Source organism: Eumetopias jubatus, unplaced genomic scaffold (genome assembly GCF_037043125.1).
Source record: "Eumetopias jubatus isolate StellerSeaLion01/CBP00866 unplaced genomic scaffold, mEumJub1_p1.0 scaffold_7, whole genome shotgun sequence".
Classification (NCBI taxonomy): Eukaryota; Metazoa; Chordata; class Mammalia; order Carnivora; family Otariidae; genus Eumetopias; species Eumetopias jubatus.
The window spans coordinates 139,601,741-139,626,516 of record NW_028274813.1 but is presented as its reverse complement, the minus strand read 5'-3'; the positions used below and the strand labels follow the sequence as shown (position 1 = coordinate 139,626,516).

At 38.2% G+C, this 24,776-nt stretch overlaps 1 pseudogene; it reads left to right on the top strand.

Moving 5' to 3' along the window:
• The first annotated feature begins 12,095 nt into the window (after positions 1-12,095).
• On the top strand, positions 12,096-20,978 carry LOC114223816 (large ribosomal subunit protein uL4-like; annotated as a pseudogene).
• Positions 20,979-24,776: the final 3,798 nt, after the last annotated feature.

The window sequence follows — 24,776 nt, the reverse complement described above, 5'->3', positions numbered from 1 at the left end:
CCTCTTTTGCTTTATGACTATCTTATAAAATATATTATGACCAAATATGAAGTATTTTAAATGCTTACAAATATGTATACATTTATATATTAAAATCAAATATGCATATAATAGATAGTATTTATTTAAATTAAGTAAGTTATTTTTTTAAATTCATCACAAAATAGTTAACAAACCAAATAATTCTAACACCAGTGAAAAGTTCCTGTTTCTCCCCATTTAGACCCAGGGTATCGTCTGTCCCCTCTTCAAGTTAGCACTTAACATGGCGGCTGGGGAAGCAAAGGCATCCAGGAAGGTGTATAACCTATGTGAGCTCAAATGTCTTGTTCCAACAATGGAATTACAATCTCAGGACTAGAAGCAACACATGAAATGGGCCTCATCGGTGCCTGCACACAGACCTCAACCAGAGCCCAGTGGCTATTGTTTATATTAGTAATATATTTGGTAATATAACAGTGGGACCCTCTGACATAATTTTTCTTCAGAGATTTCCACTTCAACAGACTTTTGAGCTTAAATCCCATCTTCCTCATTTCTTTTTTTTTCCACCTTCCTCATTTCTATTCTGTGTTAGGAATTCATATAATTGATCTCCCTGCTGGCAAATGAACATGTTGTATCTTCTGCTGAATTGCTCAGGGAAGAGGAAGGTGTAGAGGCTTGTAAGCACTTGCCTCGGGAGCAGCCAAGGAAATCACCAATTCTCTCTGAGATTTTCAGCTAACACATTTCCTCCCACTCTATGTTTTTTTTTTTAATTACAAACCTCAAGCTTCTCATTTACCAAACAAAACTACCTGGTGTCCCTCACCTCATTGTGGCATAAGTGTTGAGAGCAGCCTTCCCCATGAGCAGCCAAACAAAATGTAAGATAATTGATACTTTTTTTAGGAGTCACAGAGCAAGATGTGGTTGTATGCCCAATTTAATCAAACTATAATTCTTCTTTATAGAGTTTCTACGCTGTCTGCAAGGGGCACCTATCGTGGTCCCTTTGTAACAAATGGAGCCATGATTCTGCAGGGACACAGCCCTGGCATTGCCCCAGTGCTCCATATCAGCAACCTCTAGGTCGGCAATCATCCTTATTGTGTGATTTGCGTTTTATAGATTTCATCCTTGTGTCACAATCCACCATTGCCACAGTTGTTCTTCCTAAGAGGCACGCAGATACTGTCCTCATTTTGAAAATAGGGAAGTTGAGGCTCAGAAAAGCTCAGTGCCCACCCAGGGTCAAATGTATGTTCATAGTTAACATAGTAACATTCAAGGATACAGAGATAGTGTTTAAAGACCTGGCTACATGATTGATATATAGTAATTATATACTATAATATATAACTTATGGTATATATTAATACATAATAATCATACACTATAAATCTATAAATTAATATATGCTAATATGCCAACATAGTAAATGCGATATATTAATATATACATATATAAATATATAGTAATATATTTATGGATATTAAGTATGTTAAATATTCAATATCTTTATATTAAATATAACATAATAATGTTAATTATTAATAAATAATATATTGGTATGTGTTGTACATATTAAATATAATATATTAATATATTATTAGATATATAAAATAATTATATGTTACTATATATAATACAATATAAAATGTAACTATATATGATATAATAAAAATAATATAAAGTATCATATATTATATATTAACATATAACTTTACATATTCTATAAAATATATATTGCATATTAATGTATATTATATGTAACATATAATTACTATATATTAAATAAAGTATTAATTATATAATATAACATGATACATTATGTTAATATAATATGAAAACATAATAATTACACTTATATTAATAATTATATATTAATCGTTAAAACATTATAAGTAATATTAATTATAATTATTAATTATATTATAAATTATTAATTATACCAGTATATAATCAATTAATATACAATCTATTAATACATACATTAATTGATGTGTACATTACTATTCCCTGAAAACAACAAAACCATATGAGAGGAAATAAGGGGTCTCACATGCTCTGTGGCTTATCATGGTTTCAGCTATGTGATGCCTTATGACTTTCTTGTGCTCCTGAGCATCTATGAATGGATGATGCAGAGTTCTTGTTGACTGGAGGCTGACAGAGGGAAGGAGTGTCAGGCTTCAGCTTGAAGGGTTTAGGTCAGATGGGGGAGGGCAATTTGTATGTGCCGAGGTGAAAGCCTCAGCATATGAAGCACTGTAATACATGGGCCCAAGATGAAGTCTCCATTACTTTTCCCCTTCAGTTTGGAAACTTTTGTTCTCATGATGCTTAATATTCTTTTATTTCTTTTTATATTGTCTTGAAAAATTTAAGTGACTGTCATAGGCTAAATTATACCCGCCTGCTAAAATTCATATGTTGAAGTCCTAAGTCCCAGTACCTCAGGAAGTCACTGATTTGGAGACAGAATCTTTCAATGAGGTAGCTAAGTTAAAATGAGGTCATTAGCATGAGCCCTAACGCATTATGACTGAGGTCGTTATAGGAAGATATCAGAACACAGATGCATACAGAGGAAAGACCATGTGGGACACACAGGGTGACAATCTTCAAGCTAAGGAAGCTTCAGAAGAAACTAACAAACTAATACCTCAATCTCAGACTGTCAGCATCCAGAATTGTGAGCATATACATTTCTGTTGTTTAAGTCATCTGGCCTGTGGTACTTTGTTATGGCAACCTTAGCAAATTAATACAATGATCATAATTGATTTAATATTCTCGCAAATTTGAATGTAGAGATTGGACTCGATTTGCATAATTCAGCACTTGGTAATTATTTGATGATGATGGTGAGAATTGCAAATATAAATGTTCAGCAATGTTTTGTCATTGATATAGCTGGATACCTACATCAGGGTACTTGGATTATATCTGAACAGCTAAAATCCAAGCCTAAAGCAAAGCAGAGTGGTGCCACACTTTAATGGAATAAGAAGACCAGGGTTGGGTCCCAGATCTGCTAACAATTTACAGTAAATCTTGCCTGAATCTTTTCTACCCTGGACCTCATTTCTTCAGCAGAAAAAATGAGGATGTTTGAGTCTCTCCTAACTCGGTAAATACTTTAAGTGAAAAATGACCTTCAAGTCTCACTCTCTGGAACGAGCCATTGTTATTCTAAAACCCAAAGAGAAAAGACCATTATTTAAAGATTCATATTCTGGCACTGATCACCTCTCCTAGATTGATCTGCTACTTGAATCTTGTATTATGTAATCTGAAATATGTCTTGCCTCACCAACGAGAGTATAACTTCTTTGAGAGGAATGGATGGATAGTATATTAATTCACATCTCCTCCTGTATCTAGTACTGTTCTGTAATCATACTAGAAGTTTGACTAATGTCTATGTATTTAACTAGCAGGATAATTTGTGTGTGTGTGTGTGTGTGTATGTGTGTGTGTGTAGTAATAGTCTGGATTATTTTGTTGAATAAACTGAAACGAATCTAACTTGAGTCAAGAGGGAATTATTGACTAATGAAGCTGAGAGGTCCAGGAACCAGAACAAAAATGTCATCAGGATTCCATCTTGCTTTCATCCTCACGTCTACTATCTGTTGGCTGTAGTCTTTGGAAGGTCTGCCACAAGTCTATAAACCATATACCTATCTTTGGAAAATATCCAAAAGATAATTTTAACAGAAGATAAAAATAGAAGAAAATAGACATCATAGGATGGGGGCAATAACAGGAAAACAAGTGGAATGAGGAACAGTGGGTGAGCTCCATCCCACCAGCCCGTACCCACTTTTAGGAGTTTAAGCATTGGGGAGCTGCCCAGGCTTTTTACCCTCCCCCACTGGTCCCACAGCCTAGTCTAGCCTAGTCTCACGAGAACACAGGTGAGAGTGTAGCACAGAACTGGCAGAGCTGGGTCTCACCTGCAACTGGGGAGAGTCTCCTTATTAACACATCAGAGATAAAATCAAGTCCCCATTTGTCAGAGAACGCTGGGTTAAGAAGAAAACTCATCTTTGACTTGACAGAAAATAGCTTATACCCACTATTGTTGGGCTTTAGCATTCACAGCGAGAAAATCCATTTGAGCGTCCTGAATTAAAAGCCTGGGGACAGGGTGCAGATCTACCTCCCTGGCCCTCTCTTTGCCCACAGAGAAATTTGAATTGAGAAGAATAGGAGTGGTGGGAACCGTTGGAGCACGTCTACAAACCTCCGCACCATCAAAAATTAAAACCAACTCCAGTGTTTTATCAGCTTCAGCCAAAAAAAACATGGGTTTGCAGAGCCATCACCTCCTGACAGCACAAAGCTCAGAGGAAATGGACCCAGAGTGGAAGCCAACATCCATTTAGAGGGTCCATGGGGAAAGCCAGAGTGCTGCCCGCAGCTCCCCATCTCCCCAAGCCAAAGGCCACATTGGGGGCTGAGCCAGCATCTTCCCAGAAGAACGAGGGAGTGGGAAAGAGGAAAGACAGAGCCCAGCAGTGGCTACCAAGAACCTGGGATGAGCATCAGCCACTGGGAACAGACTGGAGCAGGGACTTCATGCTGAAGGGAAGAACGTTTGACTCAGAGAGAGTGCCCTGTGCGCTATTCCTCAGGATGCTGCTCCAGATTTTCCCCTTCCATCAGGCTCCTGGCCACAGTCCTATTCTAGCCCCAGCTGTCTTCCCTGCATGGAGGCATTGGAGCAACACCACTAAAGTCCCCTCTGAGCCCACCAACACCATCTGAATTCCTAAAACTCCAATGGCACTATGGTCTCAAGCCCCACCCCCTCACCTGTTCCAATCTGTCTCTCAGGCCATACCCACCACTCTAACCTGTCCCTACTGGTTCTTCATTGCCTGCCACCCCACATACCAGGAAGCCCAGAAAAGAAGTCTGCTCCTCAGAGTAAACCAAAATGGCCCTCTGGCTTCTTCTCTTGGAGAGCTGGGTTCCTGCTCTCCTTTTTGTTGCCTGCCCACCCCACTCCCAGCCTTTTAGGTATCTGACTTCTTCAGCAATGCCAGCTGCTCATCTCAGTTCAGCCTTACTTTTCATTTGCCCCCAGTCCTGGCTCGAGGCAGGCTGGACATCTAATCCAAGAACACTTTTTATTTTGGTATCTCCATAGCTTCAAGGAAGATACCTATGAGGGCCAAAACCCTGATGAGCACTGGAGGAGCCTCTTCAGGGGTGGTTATCACAGCTTCTCTTCCTGAGAAGGGGAGACCCAGACAGCCCTGGCTAACTCCTTTCCCTCTACACCTCTGTCTATGCTGTTCCTGTGCCCAAAACACCACTGGTAAGTCTCTGTGCTCTTTCACCACTGCTGAAACACTAAGTACGTGCCTCATCTGGGGACCCAGGTTCTGATCCCAAGGAACATTCTATTCTACCTCATTTGACCACTTCTATTGCACATGACAGACTGCCACACTGCTGCAGGTGTGTGTGTGTGTGTGTGTGTGTGCTGATTTTATAAACAAAGTAATTGATGTTATGGGCTTCACAATTGTGTTTTCAGGTAGAGGAAGTGCGTCATGTGTCTACCTGAAAGCACAATTATTATGAAGCCCATAACATCAATTACTTTGTTTATATTTTATCAATTCAGTAATTTGATTCTTAATTTTTTAAGGGATGTCTGAATGATCTATCACAGCAGTGGCAGAATTCTGCCTGAAAACAAAAAGGCCAGCAGGGAAGTAGTAAAGGTCACCTCTGTCTACTGTTTTCTAGGCACTTAGTGCTCCATGGGTGTTAACCCATTTCATCTTTAGTCAACTTCATGGGGTAGCTACTATTGTCATCCTCAGTTTGCACATAAGGAAAATGAGGTAAGGAGAGTCCACATAACTTCCCCAAAGTCAAGCCAGCACCCACATTTTTAGCCACTTTGTACTGTTTACCACCAGATGATCAGCCATGTTCTGGGCTCAGAGCTAGCACAGCAAGGATGGAGCACCATGAGGGCTCCTCCCTGGCTCTCCAAGGAATACTAACTTCCCCAGGAAATGAAGAGCTAGATGGTTCTGTGCCTCTAACCCTCTCTTCTATATGTGTAAGGAATTTTTGACCCCCTAGCTAGTGATCAGTCAGGGAAAGATATAAAATGCTGCTCATTGTGCTTGCTGAACTCAAGGTACCAAAGAGTGACTCAGTAAAGCTGAAAGCCGAGAGGGCTCTTTTTTTTTTTTTTTCCTGGTTACTTAGAATCCTACGTGCACACTATAGAGTCCCACGGAGGAACTAAGCCTCCTTTTAACAGCCAGTCCCAGCTTGCCAGCCATGTGAGTGGCTGCCTTTGAAGTGGATGCCCCATCCAAGCCTTTGGTTGATGCAGCCCCAGCTGGCAGCCTGATTGCAACCCCATGGGAGTCCCTGAATGAGATGTACCCAGTCAAGTTTCACCAGGATCCTGACCCAGAGAAACTGCAAGTTAATAGATGTTTGTTGTTTTAAGATGCTAAATTTGGGGGTAACTGTTATACTAAAATTGATAATTAGTAAGATTATGTATTTGCTTGTATTATTTCCTGCATTAGATTTTAGATTCCTTACACCACACACAAAAATAGACTCCAAATGGATGAGAGACCTAAATGTGAGACAGGAATCCATCAAAATCCTTAAGGAGAACACAGGCAGCAACCTCTTTGACCTCAGCCACAGCAAATTCTTCCTAGAAATATCACGAAAGGCAAGGGAAGCAAGAGCAAAAATGAACTATTGGGACTTCATCAAGATAAAAAGCTTTTGCACAGCAAAGGAAACAGTCAACAAAACCAAGAGACAACCGACAGAATGAGAGAAGATATTTACAAATGACATATCAGATAAAGGGCTAGTATCCAAAATCTATAAAGAACTTATCAAACTCAACACCCAGAGAACAAATAATCCAGTCAAGAAATGGGCAGAAGACATGAACAGACATTTTTCCAAAGAAGACATCCAAATGGCCAACAGACACATGAAAAAGTACTCAACATCACTGGGCATCAGGGAACTCCAAATCAAAACCTCAATGACATGCCACCTCACACCAGTCAGAATGGCTAAAATTAACAAGTCAGGGAATGACAGATGTTGGCGAGGATGCAGAGAAAGGGGAACCCTCCTACACTGCTGGTGGGAATGCAAGTCAATCAAAGAAAGACAATTATCATATGCTCTCACTGATATGAGGAATTTGAGAAACAAGACAGAGGATCATAGGGGAAGGGAGGGAAAAAGGAAACAAGACAAAACCGTATGGGGAGACAAACCATAAGAGGCTCTTAATCTCAGGAAACAAACTGAGGGTTGCTGGAGTGGTGGGGGGGTGGGAGGGATGGGGTGGCTGGGTGACAGACATTGGGGAGGGTATGTGCTATGGTGAGCGCTGTGAATTGTGTAAGACTGATGAATCATAGACCTGTACCCCTGAAACAAATAATACATTATATGTTAATAAAAAAAATTAAATTCCTTAAAATGATCATTTAGGTACATCATGTTGCATCTAGCACAGTTTCTAAAGCCTGATATGTTCTCCAGAAATGTTCATTGCATGCAGGAACAAATGAATGAATTTCTGATCCACTTCAGGGCTGATTTATTCATTATTAAGAATCTAATTGAAGTCAGGCACTGAACTGAACTCTGGGACCTAAGTTGGAATCCTCAGAAGTCAACTATGAAATGAGGCTATGAACATGTTCAGAGTCATCCCAACCAAGGCTAGTTGCTGGGTTCTCACTCATAGCTCCTCACAAACTTTTCTGGCTGAAGGCTGCTATTCTTGGCTTGTCCATGAGTGAGTCCAAGTATACTCCCAACATGAGAACACAAGTGCTCAGGAAGAGAACCTCAGGCACATGCAGCAAGCAGCCTTTGGCACAGGCAGGGCACCAGTAGCATCTGCCACGGAATAAAATATAAAGCAAATGCCTAGATCTTTAGGAGCATAACTATAGTAAAAAGAATGTAATTATAGTAAAATATTAGCAGTAAATAATAAAAATAAGTTGCTAGAATTATGAATGTTTTCACTGCCTAGTGGGTTGTGGAAGCCTTCACAAGGAGGTGACAATTGAACCAGTGCTTCGAAGTGAGTGAGAATTGCCAGGAAGACAAAGCGGGGAGGACATGCTGGGAGGAAAGAACGGCACATACGAAGGCATCGAAGTGAGAGTGCATACTATGTGCCAGGGAATGGGAAATGCCTACTGGTACCGCAGGTCCCAGTCGCAAGGGAGCCAGTGAGAAAGGATAAGTTTGCAACTAAGGACTCCTAAGCTATGGCGGTATCTCCTGATTGCAGAAGTGCCACCACCAGCAGGAAACCCGAACACCCTGAGGATTAGAGTCTAAATTGCTGACTCTCCCAACTTTCCCAACACTCCCAATATTATACCAATTCCCAACATTCTCAACACACCCAACACCCCCAAATTCACAACATTCCCAACACCCCCCAAATTCACAACATTCCCAATACTGCCCAAATTTCTAAGATTCCCAATATTCCACAAATTCCCAATATTCTCAACATTCCCAACAACCCCCAAATTCACATCATTCCTAACACTCGTAACATTCCCAACATTCTCAACACTCCCAATATTCCCAACACTAATATTCCCCAAATTCCCAACACCCCCAAAATTCCCAACGCTCCCAATACTCCCCAAATTTCCAACATTCCCACAACTCCCAATATCCCCAACTCTCCCAATACCCCCCAAATTTTCAACATTTCCAACACTCCCAACACCCCCAATATCCTGACATCCCCAACACTCCCTGAATTTCTAACGATTCAATGCTTCCTGGAAGCAGCATCACATGCCAGATGAGATCCTGGCCTCTGAAGTTAAATAACCCAGGGAGCAGCCCTTGCTGTGATGAATAAGGATTGAGGTCTTTCCCATCTGTTTTGTGACTACTGGGCAACTGAAACCCTTGCCTATATTTGGAGATTGTTAAAGACAAAATATTTGCATCCCACAAAAACTCCTATGTTGAAGCTCTAACCCCCAATTTGATGGTATTAGGAGGTGAGGCCTTTGGAAGGTGATTAGGGTTTAGATGACATCATGAGGGTGGAGGTTCCATGATGGGTTAGAGATATCTAAGAAGAGACACCACAGAGCTTGTTTTTCTTCCTCCCATGTGAGGACACACTGAGAAGGTGACCATCTGCAAGCCAAAAAGCAGGTCCTCACCAGAACCCGGCCATGTTGGCACCCTCATTTTGTACTTTTAGCCTCCAGAACGGTGAGAAATAAATGTCTAGTCTTTAAGTTACCCAGTGTATAGTATTTTGTTATGACAGCCTAAGCTGTCTTACAGAGACTGTGCTGGAATAGTAGTCTTGGAGCAGCAGGGCCTTGCTTTCAATGGCAGGAGCCAGGAGCGTTCAGATATTCCTGTTCTCTACTCCCAGAAGCTGGACTACAGGCTGTGACCTGGGCCAGGCCCGTGGCATGCAAGTCTGCAGAGACACCTGAGGGGTCTGGTAATAATAAATGAAGCCTGGTTCAGGCCTCTCACAGGGCAGGGCATTGTTGGAACTATGTGACTAAGACATGTAAAGTACTCCTAATACACAGTCATAATTCAATTCGTGGCTATTATTGCTTTTTCCTTTTTTGCTAGTGATTTGTGGGCTTCTCAATAGGGATCCCTTCCCACATAGGATAGGTGGTTTTGATCTAACCCTGTCCTTCTTAACTAAAGCTTTGCTTCCATAGATAGTTCTTTCTGAGCTGCTACACTCATGCCAAGCTGCATACCAAAGGAGGTGAATTGCTATCACCTTTTACATGAGATCATTTCTTATCTGGAGTTTTACAGGCATAAAAGAAAATTGTTCTCAACATTATTGTGATTTGAAAATCTAATGGATTTATGATTTTTGTGTATGTTTTTGTCAGAGGAAGAAAAAAATGGCAATTTTATTGTCTTTGTTTTTTGGCAGTTCCCATAGCAGTAAAATATTCACTCAATAATGACATTTACAGCTTTTCAACTACAGGTAGGATTACATCTATTTGCACTTTAAATCCTTGGCAATAAAGCTTTCTCCCATCTATATCTCTGTTTTATTATGTGCTTAAAATTTGCTCTAAAAGATAAATAAAATGGAATAGCAGGGTATAAATCTAGAAGTTTTCAAGAAATGCTGATTTGTGTTTATATGACATAATTTCTTTTTTAAGCCCACTTCCACTGGTGGAAGAAATGAAATTTTAGACAAGTCAGGCCACACACACACACACACAGCACACGTGTGCATTCTTCAAATCTTCTGCCAGGTTGTGGCTGTGTTTTATATGGTTCCTTGGTGCCATGGCCTCAGAGCTGGGTGGGGATGGGTGTTTATCCTCTGTTATGTCACCTTCAGTCTGCCATCCCCTGAGAGGTACATCTCCATAGCTAGTCTCTGGTGTGTGCAGGCTGTTGGTCAGCTCTCACTTCTCAATGCAGGGCCCCCTCTGCCCAGCCTTCTCCCAGCTACTTTAGGCTACTCTTAGGGACCTAAAAGTAGCCCCCTGAAGCCTATGCCATTCTGGAGCCTCAGGGACTGGGTAGGAGTGGGGTACCCTTCTGTGGTACTCCTGACACCTGCTTCTCAGGCAACTCTGGAGTAAGAGGGAGTTCTGTGATGCTTGTATGTATCCAATAGCCTATGTGACCATAGATCCAGGACCATGTCTATGCTGGGGGTAAGGCACTCAGAGATTTTCCAAGCAAGTGGGGTCTTCTATAGTCCTAGATTCCCTGAGTCATCTGGATTCTGCCCTGTCCTCTGGTCATCTCTACCTGTTCTTTCTGCTAGGGCTCTGACTTCTGGGGGAGTGCCCTGGGATCTTGCTCAGATTTCACGACTGCACATTTCCCCTTTTCTTCTCTAACTTCTTCCATCCCTCTCCAGCTCATGAAAACTTGATCTACTCTTCAGGATGAGAAAAAAAAACGAATCAAAATGAGCACATATTTTTTGTCAGGGCCTGAATTTTGAAACTCAAAATGCTTTCATCTCAGACTATAGATTCAGACATGATTTTCAAAAGTCTAGTTTTGAAATGTGTAATACAAACTCTCTCTCGCTCTTTCCCTCTCTCCCCCCTGCCCCATCCTCTTTCTCTGTCCCCCCCACCCACCCACTCTGCTGTGCATGGTATACACTATGTACCCTGGCTGATGCCTCACTGGGGGTAAGGCCAAAGGATGCTTGGAAGTCGTGTGGGAAAGGAATTTGTTGTTTCTCTATAAAATACTACCCCACTACACATGTAAATATTTGAATGCCATCTAGAAAGGGCTTTTTGCATCTCTCAGATTCCTCAGTGATGCTAATAATGGCTGAACTATGAGGTGTTGAAGATCACAGGCTGGGGTGCCTTAGGAGACCAGGTTTCACCAGGAGCTGTGGGAGCAGCCTGTGATGTGGTCTCTGGAGTGCTCAGTCCTGACGTTTAGTGCTGTGGCAGCTCCCCTGAGGATCCCTCTAGCGGCATGGTTCAGGGGGATCTGTGTGGAGGAAAATGGGGAGACTTGGAAACATTTGGCTTGAGAATTTAATCACACAGCATGAGTGCATTCCTCATTTGTCTCCCTCCTTATCCTGCCATAACATACAGGAAAAAATAGGCACAGTGGAGGCTGAAGGGCATTCTCAGGGCCTCTCTGGACAATCCCTACATAGGGCTTCAGAGACTGGTATGGACAGAGCTGGGGACAACGGCTGATTTACCTGGATCCAGGTCTTCTTAACCTCCTCATTCTGCCCACGTACATGCAGCCCTCAGCCCTCCACTCCCTTTAAATAAAGATATCAATATTGATCTCTTCTTCTTATTATTCTTTCAGAGCTAAACTGATATGGTAATTTAAGCTGGATTGTTTCTAGTTTAACTACCACTGCTCCAGGCTGGGATTGCATCTTCACTGTGGGATGTGCGGAGTTTACTCACCTCACCTAAAGAAGGAATTTCTACTGCAGTTGGTAGAGGGTGTTCTGGACTCTGGCCTCAAGTCACACACCACAGCTCCTTTGTGCTTTTTCAGGCTGGCACTGAATGGCCAAAATGACCATCAAGAGGAAGGAGAAATACAGAAGGTACGTGCTAAAGAGCTAGGCTTGAAGGTATCTAGGCTGACAAAGTCTGATATTTGGAAGGAATACTAGGATCAAGAAAAGTGTGGATGAAGTTATGGAATTTGGGAACTATCACAAGGACTTAGAATATTAAAAACAAACAAAAACCTGAGTCCATAATGTGAGTTTTCAGAGGCACAGCACCCTCACCTCTCTGGGGCATTATGTGTGACCATGTGTGCCTCACACACTAATCTGGTTGTTACAAAGCACGATGGCACCATATCAGTCTTTCAGGGTTTTCTCTAGCTGCTTGGATCTGGGGCTTTTGACCTGGACTCAAGGATGCTCTTAGGGACAGTCCCATACTGGTGCCTGTGGCAGAAAATGCCACCTTCAGAAGCCCTATTCTGTACTCATCTATCCCGAGAAACCTGGGCCATCACTGTTCAGTAGGGACCCTCAGCAAAGTGAGAAAAATGGTTTCCAAACACAGTTCCCAGAAGGTGCAACAGACATTTTCCCTGGAGTTTGGTGGGATGGTTGAATTATTAAATAAGATGTTGGCATGAGGGTCAAGAGATCTGAAGTCAAGAGATCTGTGTAGTCAAGAGACCTGAACTGATGAGAGAGTCAAACATCCTCAATCCACAAAATGCTAGATTTTGCAAAGGACTGTAGGAATCTTTGATTCTGACTTTTTCTGGTGTTGAGGACTGTATTATTCTGGTTGGGTTGCCATAACAAATACTGTAGACAGAGGGGCTCAAACAACAAACATTTATTTGCTTCACCCTTCTGGAGGCTGGGAGTCTAAGATTCAGGTATCAGCAGGACTGTTTCTCCTGAGGCCCCTCTCTTTGGCTTGTCTCTCCTTGGTCACCTTCTCACTGTGTCCTCATGTGGCTTTTCCCCTGTGTGTCCACCACTGGTGTTTCTCCCTCTTCTTATAAGGATACCAGTCACATTGGATCAGGGTCCTACCCTATGATCTCATTTAACTTTAATTACCCATTTAAAAGTGCTATATCCTAATATAACCAGATTGGGGGTAGAGCTTCAACATAGGAATTTGATGGGGAGGGCACAGTGCAGGTCATAACAATGACCCATTCTGCTACTTCATGACTTAAAACAAGAAAGCATTACATTATCAATGGTATGAATAGAATGGGTTAGATGGTACACTGAAAAATATTCAGGAATGAAATCAGACACATCAGCATTGAAGCAGAACTCTGTAACCCACCAGTTGAGACAAAGCAAGTCACTTTGCCTCCTTGAGTCATTATTTCTTCACTGGGAAAACAGGGGAAGTGATATATATCCTGCATGGATGGGAATATTAGAAATCATGTTTGCAAAATGAGTATTCACAGAAGACATTATTCTGAACCATTGGCATCATTCTCGACACTCCATGGGATCCCAAGGTGCAGTTAAGTCCTTGCTGCCACTGTGAGAAGCATTTATCTGGAGGATTCCTGAACATTGTGCTATAGGACCATGCAACCCTGGATACACCAGACTTGACATTGAGCCAAAGGCCAGATACACTCAGGGGCTTAATACACACTACTTCTATGAGAACATTATGGAAATTTTCTGTGGGATCCTGAATGAACATCTGACTTCTCATGAGGACTGGATCTGCTGCTGAGCATTCACCTCATGCTTCACCACATCTGCCAATATTCTAACCACAAACTTCTTCACATGTGATCTCCTGAACAAGCTCTTTCTGTACCTTACAGTCCAGAAAAAAAGTTTTAATTAAAAATAAATAGATACCTTTTATAATAATGAACAGGGCTACATGAGGGACTTAGTCAAGGTTGTAAACTAGAACATGGATTTTATAGGGTTACACTGAAATTCCTATCACTGCAGGAATGTTCTACCAGGATCTGAGGTCAAGGAAAGGGCTGAGGAAGGAGGCCAAGCAGAAAAGGGAAAGCTGGGGTGACTGATCACCATGACAAAGGAGTCCACACAATGGGGCAGGGAGGACTATCTCTGGAAATAAAAATAGTTAAGTTTCCAGATAAAATAGAGCAAAAGGCCTTCATGCATGAAACAACTACTTTTTTAAAGAAAAAATAGATAAAATAAATGAAGCAATGGCTTTATGTCACTAGACATGAGACAGCAAAGGATAGTAATTCCTGAGAGATGGGAAATGAAAGGAGCAACCCCCTACAATTGCCTTGAGTTTCCAGATTACAACACAGAGAGGTACAACTAAGGCAGAGCCCAGAAGATTGCTTTAATGGAGGAGACAGAACTGAGATTCCAGAGCAAGGCACACGGAGTACATGCAACAGAGTACCAGAGAGGAGAGAGCTGGAAAAAGTCTTTGAGTGGTCAGCAGAATATGATCAAGGCGTGCATGTGAAGAAACTACCAGAGGTTGTAGAAAGAGCCTCCTAAAAGGATCAGAGGGAACAGTGCCTGCACTCATGTGGGCTAAAAATCATATCTGTTCCCGCAACCATACTGGTGGATAATTTATAGGGTATTGGGTAGAATCCTAAGAACAGACTTGCCTCACTTATGGGTGATAATAAAACTCTTTATTGAACACTAGATCCTGTCTAGCAAATCTTAAAGCAGAACCCTAAAGGATCAAACTGTTTCCATGTAACCTAATGGCAAACTGAGCTCAACAATATTTGTAGGGATACCTAGCTGGCTCAGTCAATAGAGCACCCAACTCTTGATCTCGGGGTTATGAGTCAAGTCCCACACTGGGCATGGAGCCCACTTAAAGAAAAAAAAAAAAAGAATATTTGTAGGAATACAAAAAGTCCATCATGTAACAGGACAAAAATCACAATATCATACAACAATTAAAAATAATCAGACATGCAAAGAAGCAGGAAAATGATCTGTGAAAGATACATTAGAATTAACAGAAAAGAACATTACAATTGTTATTACAACTCTATTCCAGGTGTTCAAAAAAATTTAAATAGACATGACCCAAATAAAACCTCTAAAAACGTAAATGATAAGCCTGAGATGAAAAATGAAATATACTATATAAATTAAGGGTATGTTAGACATTGCAGAAAAACAGATTTTGTGAATTTGAAGACACAGCAATGGAAGCTATCCAAGAACAAACACATGGAGGAGGAAAAAAAAACAATAAATGAATGAAAAGAGCATCAGTGAGCTGTGAAACAAAACTTTAAGTGGTCTAATATGTGTGTAAATGGTATTCATAGAGGGAGAAGAGCAGAAAAAAGTATCTGAAGAAATAATAGCCAAAAACATTTCAAATTTGATAAAAATTACAAAGCTAAAAATCAAAGATATTTAACAAATTCCAAGCACAAGCCACATGAAAAAAAAAATACACCAAGGCACATCATAATCAAATTGCTCAAAACACCTCACGAAGAGAAAATCTTTAAAACAGACATGAAAAAAGACTTGTCATATACACAGGAACAAAAATCAGGATGATGGTAAATTTCTCATAAAAAAAACAAAAACAAGGAAAGCAATAAGACAGGGAAAATTTTTAAAGCACTGAAAGTAAAAACTGTCATCCTATATTCAGACAAAATACATTTCAAAATTGAAGAAAAAATAAAGACATTTTCAGACATATAAAGCCAAAATAATTCATTATCACAAAACAAGGAAATCCAACAGGCAGAAGAGAGATAGAAATATGGATCTACACACAGAATGAAGAGACCAGAAATGATAACCACATTGGGTAAATATACAAGATTATTTCTTATTATTTAAATCTATTTAAAAAAATTGTTTAAACAACAGTAATAGTAATGTACTGTGGGGTTTATAAAATATATAAAATCATATGGATAACAGTAATAGCACAAAGGTCAGGATAACTAAAAAATATACTGTTGTATGGTCCTTATGCTCTACTTGAAGTGTTTATAAGAACCCATGAAGATATACTGTAATAACTTAAAGATGTATTCTATAAATCCTAAAGCAACCACCAAACAATAACATAAAGAGCTATAACTAATAAGCCAACAGGTGTTAAAGTGGAATCATAAATAACACTCATTTTACCTAAGACAGAAGAAATAGGAAACAGGGGAACAAAGTACAGAAGAGATAAACAGAAAAGAAAAGAAAGATTTAAAGTTAATTATGCCAATTATCACACTAGTTTTATTTATTTTTTATTTTTTTATTGTTATGTTAATCACCATACATTACATCATTAGTTCTGGATGTAGTGTTCCATGACTCATTGTTTGTGCATAACACCCAGTGCTCCACGCAGAACGTGCCCTCTTTAATACCCATCACCAGGCTAACCCATCCCCCCACCCTCCTCCTCTCTAGAACCCTCAGTTTGTTTTTCAGAGTCCATCGTCTCTCATGGTTCATCTCCCCCTCCGATTTCCCCCTCCCTTCATTCTTCCCCTCCAGCTATCTTCTTCTTCTTTTTTTTTTCTTAACATATATTGCATTATTTGTTTCAGAGGTACAGATCTGTGATTCAACAGTCTTGCACAATTCACAGCACTCACCATAGCACATACCCTCCCCAATGTCTATCACCCAGCCACCCCATCCCTCCCACCCCCACCACTTCAGCAACCCTCAGTTTGTTTCCTGAGATTAAGAATTCCTCATATTAGTGAGGTCATATGATACACGTCTTTCTCTGATTGACTTATTTCACTCAGCATAACACCCTCCAGTTCCATCCACGTCATTGTAAATGGCAAGATCTCATTCTTTTTGATGGCTGCATAATATTCCGTTGTATATATACACACCACTTCTTCTTTATCCAAGAAGATCTCATTCTTTTTGATGGCTGCATAATATTCCATTGTATATATACACACCACTTCTTCTTTATCTGTCGATGGACATCTTGGCTCTTTCCACAGTTTGGCTATTGTGGACATTGCTGCTATAAACATCAGGGTGCACATACCCCTTCGGATCCCTACATTTGTATCTTTGTGGTAAATACCCAGTAGTGCAATTGCTGGATTGTATGGTAGCTCTATTTTCAACTTTTTGAGGAACCTCCATACTGTTTTCCAGATATCACACAGTTTTAAAGGGTCTGACCACTCTGATTAAAAGTTGGGGAGTAGCAGATTAGATAAAATGTTTAAGATCTAACTATATATTGCCTACAAAAAAAAGAGAGAGAGAGACAAAAAGACTGCATTTTACATATAAAGACAAATCATTTAAAAGAAAAAGGATAAAAAATTGTACACCATATTAAAAATAATCTAAATAGTACTAAATTTTTCTCATTTAATATCAGAACTAGTCAATTTTGGACCACAGAATATTGTTATCAAAAATAAGCTTAATTCGCAATGATAAAGGGGTCAATTAAGGAGGACATGCCAATCCTAAATATGTATGCAACCACCAACTCAAAATAGTTGAAGCAAACACTGATAGAACTGCAGGAAGAAATACACAAATCCATTATTACAGTCAAGAGATTTAAATAATTATTAATATTTATTAATTCTTAAGAATTAATAGAGGGGCACCAATGCTGGCTCAGTCGGTAAAGCATGTGACTCTTGATCTTGAATTCAAGCCCCACATTAGGTGTAGAGATTACTTAAAAATAAAATCTTTAAAAATAAGAATAAAAGATTATTAAAAATAAGAATAAAAATAAGAATTCATAGAACAAATAACAGGAACTCAGTAAAAACACAGAAGACTTTCATTTTTTTCCTAACTGACATACAGAACATTCCAATAACCAACATGAGAATTTTTTTTCATGGGCAACAGAAACAGTATTAACCAAGATATAACATATTCTGGGCTCTAAAACAAGTCTCAATAAGTTCAAAAGGATTTAAGTCAAACAAAGTATGTTCTCTAACCATAAACAATTAAACTAGAAATCAATAATAGAAATATCTCTCAGGGAAAAAAAAATCCCTAAATATTGGAAACTAATTTACACACTTATAAATATACATAGGTCAAAGAAAAAAATCAGAATGGAAATTAGAAAGTATTATGAAATGAATGCAAATGAAAATGCAACATGTCAAATTTGTGGGCTTCCACTTCAATTATGTTAGGAAAAGAAAACGTCTCAAATCAATGATCACAGAGTCCACCAGTAAGAAAAAAGAGCAAACATAATGGAATACATACAGAAAAAATGGAATTTAAAAGTAGAAACTAATGTAACAGAAAACCAACCAAAAAAAAAAAAAAATCAATGAAATCAAGTCAGGTCTTTTAGAAACTCAATAAACTGATAAACCCCTAGCCGACTGATCAGAAGGAAAGAAGGTGCAGATTACTACCTTCAAGGATGAAACATGTGACACTACTACAGATTCTATAGGTTCAAAGAAATATATGGATTATTAATAACAATTTTATATCAATAAATTTGACAAGTTAGATGAAATGGGCAACTTTTTGAAATATATAAACTAAAAACCTCACTCAAAAGAAACAGATAGCATGAATTGTCCTTTATCAAGGAAATTAAAATTATACTCATCCTTAAAAAGCAAACAAGTGAAAAAATGCCTACCAGACCCAAATACCTTCACTGAGGAATTTAAGCAAGAAATAATATTAATTCTACATAAACTACAAACTCTTACATAAACAAATAATGCAACATATGTTAAGAAAAAAGAAAAAGAAGAACATAGCAGGAGGGGAAGAATGAAGGAGACTAAGTCAGAGGGGGAGATGAACCATGAGAGAGGATGGACTCTGAAAAACAAACTGAGGGTTCTAGAGGGGAGAGGGGTAGGGGGATGGGTTAGCCCGGTGATGCATATTAAAGAGGGCACATTCTGCATGGAGCACTGGGTGTTATGCACAAACAATGAATCTTGGAACACTACATCAAAAACTAATGATGTAATATATGGTGATTAACATAACAATAAAAAATTTTTAAAAAAAAGAAATAATATTAATTCTACATAAACTACAAACTCTTACATAAAATCAAAGAGAAAGGAAGACTTCCCAATTCATTCCATGAGACTAGAATTACTCTGATATGAAAACCAGGAGAAGACATTACAAGAAAAGAAAACTACAAAGCAATGTCTTTCGTGAATATAAACACAAAATCCCTGGACAAAGTACAAGCAAACTGAATCAACATGTGAAAGAGAGCAAATGCATGGCCAGTTTGGATTTATCCTAGCAGTGCATAGTTGATTTAACATCTGAAAATCAATTAATTAATATACCATGCATTCTAGCCATTTCACACCTAGGTATTTATTTACCCAGGAGAAATCAAGGCATATATCCATATAAAAATATGTACATGAATTTTTATAGCAGCTATATTTATAAAAGCCAAAACCTATAAAATCCAAATCCTCACCAGTGATTGAATAAACAGACTGTAGTATATTCATACAGTGGAATATTACTCAGCAATAAAATGGAATTAACTAGTGATACATGCAACAACATAAAGGAATCTCAAAATAATTATGCCAAGTAAAAGAAAAAGAATTTTATTTAAATTCTACAAAACACAAACTACTGTATAGTGACAGTCGATCAGTGGTTATCTATGGATGGGGCAGACTGGAGAGGTGAGGGAGCGAATGATCGTAAAGCGACATGAAGAAATTTGAGGGGATGTCATATACATATTCACAATCTTGATTATGGTGATAGTTTAACAGGTGTATTCATATGTTAAAACATATATAATTAACATATCTAATATGTTAAAAGATATCTTCAAATGTATACATATCATAATGTCAGTTGTGCTTCAATAAAGCTATTTTATAAAGAAAATAATAATAACCAACTTTAAAAAGGCCAGGATGCTTTCGGAAATATATGTTGTGGTGGCTGCACGTTTGCACCAACCAAAACCTGGCATCATTGGCACCACAGAGTGAACGCAACACAGAAGCCTTATGCCATCTGCTCTGCCCTGGCTGCCTCAGCCTTACCAGTGCTGGTCATGTCTAAAGGTCATCCTATTGAGGAAGTTCCTGAACTTCCTTTCATGGCTGAAGATAAAGTTGAAGGCTACAGGAAGACCAAGGAGACTGTTTCGCTTCTTAAGAAACTTAAATGATATCAAATAGGTCTATGATATCAATGGAATGATATCAAAAAGGTCTATGTATCAAAAAGGAATATCAAAAAGATCTATGCCTCTCAGCAAATGAGAGCTGGCAATGGCAAAATGAGAAACCGTCATTGTATCCAGTGCAGGGGACCCTGCATCATCTACAATGAAGACAACAGTATCATCAAGGCCTTCAGAAACATCCCTGGAATTACTTTACTTAATGTAAGCAAACTGAAGATTTTGAAACTTGCTCCTGGTGGGCATGTGGGACATTTCTGCATTTGGACTGAAAGAGCTTTCCACAAGTTAGATGATCTGTATGGCACTTGGTGAAAGGTTGCCTCCCTCAAGAGTAACCATAACCTTCCCATGCATAAGATGCTTAATACAGACTGTAGCAGAATCTTGAAAAGCCCAGAGATTCAAAGAGCCCTCCGAGCATGATGCAAGAAAATTCATGGCAGAGTCCTGAAGAAGAATCCACTGAAGAACCTGAGAATCATGTTGAAGCTAAACCCATATGCAAAGACCATGCACCAGAACACCATTCTTTGCCAGGCCAAGAATTACAAACTCTGGATGGATAAGGCAGCGGCAACCTTAGAAGCCAAATCAGACGGAAAGGGGGTTCCAGGCAAGAAGCCTGTGGTAGGGAAGGAAGGAAAGAAGGCTACTGGTGTGAAGAAGAAGAAACCTTTGGTGGGGAAAACATCTGCAGCTACCAAGAAACCAGCAGCTGACAAGAAGGCTGCAGGAAAGAAACACACCACAAAAGACAAGAAGCCTGCTGTCTAAAATCTTACATTTGTTTATTCCATAAAAGTCAAATAATTTGGACAGCTAATTTTGAATAAAGACCTGATCAAAGACAGTGAGAAAAAAACAATATCAAATATCCCCAAATTGATCTATAGATTCAATGTAATTCCAAATAAAATTCTAGAAAGCTTTTTAAAAGAAATTGACAAGTTAACATTAAAATTTATATGAAAATGCAATGGACTTTTATAAAACTAAACAAGAAAAAAATTTGGAATACTTACTCTACCTGACTTCGAGACTTCATATAATACAACACTAATCAAGGAAGTGTGGCACTGGCATCAATATAGACAAGTAGATAAATGGAACACAGTCTATACCTACGTGTATGGAACAGATCTGAGTTCTGACACTGGTTCCAAGGCAATTAAATGTGGAAAAAAATATTTTCAATAAAGGATGTTAGAACAATTGGAAAACTACTAGCAATAAAATAAACATTAACCATTACCTCACACCATAAAAAAACGAACTCCAAATTGATTATACACCTAAAATGAAAACCCAAAGCTATAAAACTTCTAGAAGAAAACAGAAAATCTATGTGGTGTTAGGGTAGGAAAAGTTTTCTTAGATGTAACACAAAATGTAAAATTGTAAAATATAAATACATACATACATGCATGCAAAAATGCATAAGTAAATAACCAAAATAAAAATGTTTTGTTCTCCAGAGAGCAAAGAAAATTATTAGGAAAATTAAAAAGGCAAGCCATAAGCTGAGAGAAAATATTTCCAAAAATGTATGACAAAGGACTTGTATTCAAAAGATAGAAAGAGTTCTTACAAAACAATAACAAAAAACAAACTAATAATAATGTAAGGAAAATATTTGAACAGGCACTTCACAAATAAAAAAATATAAATAGCCAATAAGTACATAAAAATATGCCTAATAATATTATTTTTTAGGGAAAACATAAATTAAAGCCACAATAAGATACCACTCCATTACCATTAGAACCACTAAATGTTATAACAAATAAAAATTAAAATTAAAAAACACTGACTTTACCAAGTGTTATGAGAATATGAATAAATTGAGATATTCATGCACTGGTGGGAATATAAAATGATAACAGTCCTTTGGAAAATAATTTGATGGTTTCCTAAAAATTTAAACATATACCTACTATATGAGCCAACATTCTACTTATGGTTATTTATCCAAGAGGAATAAAATCATATGATCACACAGAGATCTAAAGATAGGGCGCCTGGGTGGCTCAGTTGGTTAAGCGACCGCCTTCAGCTCAGGTCATGATCCTGGAGTGCCGAGATCAAGTCCCACGTCAGGCTCCCTGCTCGGCAGGGAGTCTGCTTCTCCCTCTGACCCTCTTCCCTCTCGAGCTCTCTATCTCTCATTCTCTCTCAAATAAATAAAATCTTTAAAAAAAAAGATCTATAGATAAATGTATATAACATTTTTATCTGTAATAGCCAAACACTGGAAATAAATGTCCATTTTGAGTTGGGCAAGTGAATGGATAATAATTTGTGGAATATTTATACAATGGAATATTACTCAGTAACTTATGCAACACAAGTGAATCTCAAAATAATTATGCTGAATGAAAAAAGCAAGGTAAAATGAACACTATAAATGCATATATAAATTCAGGAAAATGTAAACTGACATACAGTGACTGAATGAAATTAGTGGTTGCATGGGGATAGTGGTGGAGGGAGAATTTTGGGGGTAATGAAAAATTTGTTATTTTATTTGTGGTAGTGGTTTCATAGATGTATGTTTTTATGTCAAAACTGACTGTAAGTACATGTATGTTATATTTCAATTTCATTTTAAGTACATGTACTTTAATATACTTCAATTATTCCTCAATAAGAAAACAAAATTCTATTCATAAAAATAACAAAAAGAGCTCCCAATGGCCAAAGTGGAACAATTAGAGAAACAAAATAGTTTTGGATTATAGCCAAACATATAAAATATGTCCATGTGTCCACACAGACTTAAATGAATTAATTATTGGAAGAGAAGAGAAAAATATTCTGTGCAGAAGAATTCTAAATAATTTATGTAGATACTCTACCCTCAAAGAAGTATAGCTCTCCACTCCTTACGTGTAGACTGTACATAATAAATTTCTTCCAAAAAGTACAGTATGAAGAGAGAGAGAAAAAAATCAGTAACTTTAAGTGAGGAAACCTGACAAATGCTATCTCAGCCAGGTGATCAAGGTCAACATTAACAGTGATAAACCATGTTGATATTACATACCCTTGATAAGATATAATGAGAATGGTACTTTATCTCTGTGCTTTTTCTTTAAAAAATCCATAACCCATTCTATTTGGGACAGAAAATAAAAACAGACAAGTTGCAATAGAGAATCATGCTATAAAATACTTGACCAGTGCTCAAAACAAAGTCATGGAAAACAAGGAAAGACTGAGAAACTATCATAAGCAAGAGAAACCTAAGGAGATCTGAAAATTAAATATAATGTGGCATCCTGTGGTCACATGGGATCTTGGAACTAAGAATAAATAAATAAACTATGGGTTTCAACTAAAAAGAATATATCAATATCCGCTTATTTATAAGAAATGCTCCATATTAATATAAGATGTTAATAATAGAGGAAACTGAGTTTGTAGTGTATGGGAACTACAGTAATTCATGTGTCCAAAATGAACTCATAAGGGAAGTAAAAATGAATGATAATGAAAGCACAATATATCCAAATATGGGGATTGCTGCCAAGTATGTACTTAGGATAATATGTATCAGTTTAAATATTTATATTATATAAAGTTCTTTCTAAATTACAAAAAAAGAGTAAATAAAATCTAAATGAGGTGGAAGGAAGGGAGCAATACTGATAAGAGCAGAAAGCAATGAAACAGCAAGTGGACAATGGAAAAAGCTAGTTTTATGAAAAGATTTTAAAAATGATAACCCCTGTGAGACAGATCAAGACAAAAAAAAAGTGAAAAAACAAAAATTACCAATATCAGTAAGGAGAGAGATATCACTATAGATCCTACAGACATAAATGAGATAGTAAGGAAATAGTACCAACTCTTTTTTTTTTTGCAAACAAATTCAACTGAGATGAAACTCTTTGTAAGGTAAAAAAATTTACATAATAAGAAATACAAAGTCTGGAATTATTGGATCAGATGATATTTCTAATTTTTTTGAGGAAACTCCATATAAATATAGAGAACAAACTGATATTTGCCAGAGGGAAAGGAGGGATGAGTAAACTGGGTATGGCTTCATAAGAGCTAGAACAAAGCAAAATATATGTTTACCACTTTAATTCAGTATAATACTAAATTTCCAAGCCAGAGTATTAAGACAAAAAAAAAATAGCATAGGGCGCCTGGGTGGCTCAGTTGGTTGGGCGATTGCCTTCAGCTCAGGTCATGATCCTGGAGTCCTGGGATTGAGTTCTGCATCGGGCTCCCTGCTCAGCAGGGAGTCCGCTTCTCCCTCTGACCCTCTTCCCTCTCATGCTCTCTATCTCTCATTCTCTCTCTCTCAAACAAATAAATAAAATCTTTAAAAAAAATAGCATAAATTGTGGAAATAAAAAATAAAATTGCCTTTAATCACAGATGACACAACCTCTGTAGAAAATCCTAAGAAATCCATGACAAGAAAAAAAAATAAAAATAATGAGTGAATTTAGCAAGGTTGCAGTACACAAAGTCAATATACAAAATCAGGTGTACTCTTTATACTAACAACATTCAGTTGAAAAATTAATGTTTATATACCACTTACAGTAGTTAGGGATA